Source organism: Equus caballus, chromosome 30 (assembly GCF_041296265.1).
Source record: "Equus caballus isolate H_3958 breed thoroughbred chromosome 30, TB-T2T, whole genome shotgun sequence".
Taxonomy (NCBI): Eukaryota; Metazoa; Chordata; class Mammalia; order Perissodactyla; family Equidae; genus Equus; species Equus caballus.
Genome location: NC_091713.1, coordinates 15,136,166 through 15,142,591, shown reverse-complemented (window position 1 = coordinate 15,142,591; position 6,426 = coordinate 15,136,166). Strand labels below are relative to the sequence as shown.

The 6,426-nt window shown below is 49.2% G+C and overlaps 1 long non-coding RNA gene across 1 annotated transcript; it reads left to right on the top strand.

The window, feature by feature from the left end:
• The first annotated feature begins 277 nt into the window (after positions 1-277).
• LOC138921475 (uncharacterized) lies at positions 278-1,402 on the top strand. The gene is made up of 2 exons (XR_011434091.1): positions 278-561; positions 648-1,402. It is a non-coding gene; the product is annotated as an uncharacterized lncRNA (long non-coding RNA).
• The last annotated feature ends 5,024 nt before the right edge of the window (positions 1,403-6,426 follow it).

Below are 6,426 nucleotides of genomic sequence, written 5' to 3'. Positions count from 1 at the left end.
TGTGCTCCGGGCATGGGAGGGATTTGCCGGGTTATGAAGGAGAGGCCTGACCACCCTGCTTCTCTGAGCTCATTCCTTTAACTAGAAAGTTCCCTGAGCAGAGGCGTGCGGAGAGCGGCGTGGCCTGCTGGCTGCCCGCTCCGAGGTGACAGGCTGTGGGCGCCGAGCAGATGCATCCTGCTGGCTTCAGCTCTGCATGTTGTCACAAACACTGCAAGACGGTTGCCAAAACAGAGCAAGTGTCAGTCCTCAACGGAGACCAGCGTGAGGGCGGGTTGGGTGGGAGCCCATGTTCAGACTCGCTCTCCTTCCTTCTATGGCCTTCTCTCTAGGCAATGCGGTGTAGGGGTAGACGGGTTGGTTTTTCCTTTTTCTCTCTCCATCATTCACGGGTGGAAAGAGAATCTCAGCAATGCCCCTGGACCGGGACTCGGGCCCCTTGAAGCAGTGCAGAGCGGCTGCTGCCCCACTGGGGAGCCTGGCTGGCTGACAGCTGAGAAGACACAGGTGCTGTGTTGGCAATTCAAACTGGTAGCTCTGTCTCCTTGTTCCAGAAATAACGTGAGTGCTGTGAAGCTGGCTATTTATCATGAGAGGAATAAAAGAATTATGTATTTTGATGTTTCACAGGAGCTTTCTTTCCCCAGGCTGTTTGTAGAAGAGCCGAGAAAAACGTGGGGAGGCCATTTGGCCCGGTGGTGGCATTTCCGAGCACTGGCTGGCGGCTGGAATCCAGAAAGCTATAACTGGCTGTGACTCACTTGCGGTCAGAGACCAGGGTGGCGGTGTCACAGTCGCGAGAGCCGAAAGTAGGGAGCATTTTAGGAAGATGAAGCCTGGTCCCAGATGGTAACAGTCTCCCAAGAGATGAGAGGCGAAGAAAAACTGGGAGAAGCTGATTCAATTCAGCAACGAGGGCAATATTTGCCTGTGAAAGAGTAGTTTCAGGGTGGGGCTTCCAAAGATGAGGTTTGGCACGTGTTTGGATTTGTTGGGCTTCAAGACGTCTTTGTCGAAGGCCTAGCCAGGGCGTTGGGACGGAAGCCACACTGAGAGGTGAAAGCAGAAGATGAAGGGCCCCAGATTGAGGCAGATTGACAAGGAAGGAGAGATGATTGGTGCCCAGGGAAAGTGTTAAGACTGCAAAAAAAAAAAGTCAATGTGAGAAGACCAAAGGGTGAGAGCCACTGGAGAGAAGACAATGGGGAGACGCTACCTGCGGAAGAAGCTTCCGGGAGACTGGGGGCCTCGGCACACCAGTGGAGGAGAGCAAACATGCTGAAAAGAAGAGAGGACTGATGTGCAAACAGCTGTGTCCCCATGTGACCCGACAACTCATCTTAATATTTTTTCCATATTTGCTCCAGATTTTTTTTGACAAATAAAAGCTTATAATGCCGAAGTCTGTTTATACACTACCCTAGTCTTATCCACTCCTTCCACTGTCCTGAAGTCGACTGGAGGCCTTCCCGTCCACGTTTAGCTTAGTTTTAAACTTTATGGAAATGACACCACGCTGTACATATTTGACAGTTTAAAAAATTTTAATACTGCCTTCTCAGACGTTCACGTGTGTAAATGTAGCTCTGGTTCAGTTATTTTAACTCGTGTTCAGTATTCCGTTGCATGATTCCCCACTATTTATCCGTTATCAGATTTCGGCAGGATTTCTGTGTTCTAACCACTGCCCTGAGCATTCTGTGCTGTGAGTTTGCGTGCGTACCGGTAGGATCTTCCCACTTGCTCCCCAAGCACCTACATCCCTTTATCCTCCCATCAGAGGATCTGAGAGTTCCCCCTTTTCCTCGACTCTGCCAGCACTTGGTACCATCAGATTTTTCAGTTTTGCTAATTGGGTGGGTGTTAGCTCCTTGAGGTTTTAGTTCGCACTGAGGTTAAGCATCGTTTCACGTGTTTTGACTGTGTAGGTTTCCTGATTTGTTATTTGTTCCTATCCTTTGCCCGTTTTTCATTTGGATGGTTTGCCGTTTGCTTATGGATATTAGGCACTTAAGATATTCTGGAGAGATGCTAATCTTTGGTCAATTGTATGTGTTTCAAGTTTTCTTCCCAGGCTGTGGCTTGTCCTCACCTCTGCCCTCCCTTGGAGTCTTTTGTGATGCCAAAGTCTTTTTTTTTTTTGAGGAAGATTAGCCCTGACACACCCGCTGCCAATCCTCCTCTTTTTTGCTGAGAAAGATTGGCCCTGAGTTAACCTCTGTGCCCATCTTCCTCTATTTTATGTGTGGGATGCTGCCTCAGCATGGCTTGAGAATGTGGTGCTAGGTCCGCGCCCAGAATCTGAACCTGAGAACCCTGGGCTGCCGAAGCAAAGTGCACCAACTTAACCTCTATGCCAGCACCGCCGGGCTGGCCCCCAAAAGTCATTTTTAAATGTTAGTGTTGCTAAATGTATCAGTCTTTTACTTTATGACTTATGCCTCTGAATCTTCTTTAAGAGATCCTCCCCTCCCTCAAGGTTTTCTACCAGCTTAAGTTTTTATTTTCATATTAAGATGTTTAATCCATCTGGAGTTTAGTTTTGCGTGTTAGCAGGAACCCAGTTATGTTTTTCTGTGTCTTTAGCCGGTGGTCCCAGCACCGTGCACTCAGCAGTCCCTCCTTCCCCGGGTCAGTAGAACCGAGTCTTCACATCGGATGGATCGGCTTCCGGGCTCTCCGTTCTGTTGAAGCAGAGAAACCCGGTGGTGAAAAGAGAAGATGGGGCTCCTCCTGAGAGTTCTTTTCCCAGATTCTGGAGAGAGGGATTTAAATCTGAAAGTGCACCGGGTCTCCTGAAACAACATGAAGCTACAGAGTTGTAACAGTGTGGAATTGCTGTGGGAATGGGCATCTGTATCCGGGGGATAAAGAGAGAGTGGAGTGGAACCCGGTGTAGCTGGAGTGCACCCGCATGCCAGCTTTGTCTGTCCTCCATGTCCCCTCCTGTACCACAGTGGGAAGGGGATGCAGTGTGTCCGGGAGGTGTATCCACTCCCTTCCGAGTCGTGAGTTCCTCTTGCTCCCTTCTCTGGCCCCCTCATGTGCTCACTCGGCTGCTTCTTGCCGCCTGCAGCTCGTGACTGCAGTCCCTTGAGCTGTGCCCCCCGTAGTGACCTCGGGATGGGGCAGACCCCACTTCCCTGAGTGTCCTGATGGGCTCTGGAGTGAAACTGCCAGCATTCAGACCCTGGCTCTGCCAGTTACTTACTGTGTGACTGAAGAAAGTCTCTTAAACTCCCTGAGAACAGGATTAGGTTCAACTGTATGGAACGAAAATGGCAATGATTTAAACAAGATGGGTTATTGTTCTCCCACAAACAGCAGCTTAGGGAGGGCATGATAGCTCGAGGTATCGGGCCAGGCTCCTATCTTCTTGTTTTGATGTCTGCAATATGTGGCTTTCACCTCATAGTCCAAATTGGCTGCCAGGCTCTAGCCATCAGGTTCACACTCCATCTGGCATGAAAGGAGGATAGAAAAGGATACATTTCCTCCTCTTAAGGATACTTTCCAAAGGTGCGCACAGCACTTCTGCTTATATCCCAGGGGCCATTAGTCACATGGCCACACTTTGTTACAAGGGGGACTGGGAAATGTCCTTGTTTCAAGTGACCATATATCCATCTAAAGAGGATAAGGAAGTATGTGGTTATGGTGGGTCTTCTGGTTCACCAACGTAGATGTTGACGTTACCAGAACATTGTGAGACAACGAGGTCATGAGGGATAGTGTGAACCACAAGCTGATGTCTTCAAAGAAGCGGGAAATGGGCCCTGGGAGATGACAGATGACAGCCACAGGGATTAAGGTAGACCGTGTCCTGGAGTTAAGGTAGGAGAGAGAGTGATGGAGGTGGACCTGCAGAATGGCCATGACCTGGGAGTCGCTGACCCCTCACACCGTCGCTGCCTTACAGCGCGCCTGCTGATGGCTTACAGCAGCGAAGGGCGTGGTGCCAATCTGTGCCCCTGCTCAGTGGGCATTTTCCTGCCTTACAGCACAATCTACGAGGATTACAAACTGACCAGGCTACCCAGTGGAGCAACACTCCTGTGGTTTGTGATTCAGTGATGTGAGCTCTGTTTATGTGAGCAGAATGGGGAGGGAGGGTCCTGGGGTCATCTGCGGAGAAGGAAGGGCCCTGAAAACCACCACCTTTCTTCCAGCTCCTCAGGAGGTGAGGTCCCTGGGGACAGACGAGATCCCTGAGAGCTGAGGAGAGGGAACATGGCACACCTTTGGAAGGAGCTCGAGACAGTGGCTGTGGACCTTGTGGAGAGTAATGATGACAAGAGCAACCTCGTACCCAGGCACATAGTAAATGGGTTCCTGTGGTTCATGCCTTTAATCCTCATCACTGGGAGCTATAATAATAATGCCTGGTGAGGAATTTGGCACCAACTTGATAAGGGAGGAGAAGGAGCCACTGGGAGGCCCCCAGCCACGCGCTATGACGTAACCTCACCCGAGAGCCCCCGAAAATTTGATCAAGTTGCCCCAACCTGAAGCAGTGCGTGTGCAGACGACTTAGAGAAACCAGTGAGTTGGGTCCCATCCTGCCTCTCCGGTCCCGCTCAGCACTCCTGGTGTCCTTTCCTTCTGAATAGTTGTGCTTTTGTTCAGATCCCAGAAGTGTTCTTTTCTTCTTTATTTCCTCTGTTCTCTCATTTAAGGACTTTTTTTTTTTTTTGAGACTGCTTTAGATCTCTCAAATTGGTCCTTATTCTCTCTAATCTCTTGTGATCTATCCCTTTGTCTCGCCTCCCCACCCATATCCTAGAATTTATCTCTCAGCCCTCCAGCATTTTTAAGTTTTGGCAATCATATTTTTAAAATTTAGATGTAACTGACATATAATATTACATTAGTTTTAGGTGTACAACATAATGATTCAGTATTTGTAGATATTGTGAAATGATCACCACAAGAAGTCTAGTTAATATCCGACACCACACACTGTTACAGAATTTTGTGTGTGTGTGTGATGAATGGCAATCATATTTTTAAAAAATTTCCCAAAGCTATTCATCTCCACTTGCTGCTTTCTCATAGCTGACATGTTAGTTTTTTATGTAGGCAGTACCTTCTCAGATCTCTCTGGAAAAACTAATCATTTTTGAAAGTTTTCCATTCCCAGAATCCTCTCAGTTTTCTCCAGGGTCGTCTTGTGTGTTCATCCGTTCATCTTAAGTCCTTTTCTTTTTCATACCTGTTCAAAAACGGCTGATGGTCCTCGCTTGACTGTTCATACTTATGAAGGGAGAGCTGGAGTAGGTATCCCGCGTGGCTTCCCTTCGCAGATGTGTAAGTCTGGGGGTGGGTTAGAGTGTTGTTCAGTCAATGCTCCTTCCCTCCCCCACTGGCCTCCGTGCGAGAAGCTGGGTGATACCCCTTTACGGCTGCCTTCCCTTCCCTGTCTCGCTTCTCCTCTGTCCCACCAGAGTGTCCTCCATGGTGCACAGGAACGGCCTGCAGTCCATCTTTGTCTTGGCTTGGGCTGCTGGGGAAACCAAATTAAGGCAAGACCTGCCCCAGTGTAACCAGGGTCTCCCTCCACTTTCTCAGTGGGCTAAGAAACTGTATCTTCACAAAGCAAATATCCATGGGATTCCCCTGTGGCCACGGTGTCCTAACAAAAGAAGAGCATAATATGGTAAAATGTATGGGAGTTTGGTGCCTAGAAAGCTGTTTATTCTGCTACCAGTAGCTGTCACCAGCTGGCCAGTTCACCTCTCTGGGCCTCAGTTTCTCACGTTTTAAAACACATTAGTGATTCCCAAACTAGTGATTAGGAGAGTAGTAAGGATGATCCAAATGGTGTTTTAAAGGTTTTTAAAATGCTGTGACAAGGCCGCTCAAGCTATTAGCTAATGACAGTGCATTTGCAGCCCAGGATAAAACAGGAGGGGGCTGAATGACCCAGAACTCCCGGGAGGGAGCAAAGTGGGGCCCTCAGCCCCTCGCCCAGGACTTCCGTTGACTGTCCCAGCAGCCCTGTGTTTCCAGGCCCTGTGCAGTGAGGGTGGTTTGGAGGGGCTGGCCCAGGCAGAGGGGGACGCAGTCAGTAGTCACCACGAGCAGAGACTCTTCTGGGGATGCCCTGCCTTGAATTCAGGAGGAAATTCACTTATTCATACCAGAGAACTTACTGCGTACTTGGTGTATTCCACGCAATGTGGAGATACAGAAATAAAAGACTCGGGTTTCACGGGGTTTGGAGTCTGGTTCACTGAAAGAATTTCTAGTTTCCAGAAGCACAAGTCAAAACCAGGAGAGCTGCGGTGGCAAAATATACAGCAAAGCAGAGCTGGTCAGAGGCATCTGTGCACGGGCCTCAGAGAAGGTACCAGAGGGAGAGGAGACACCCCCGACTCCAAATGGCCACACCGCAGAATGGAGGCAACTTAATTTCACACCGTGTAT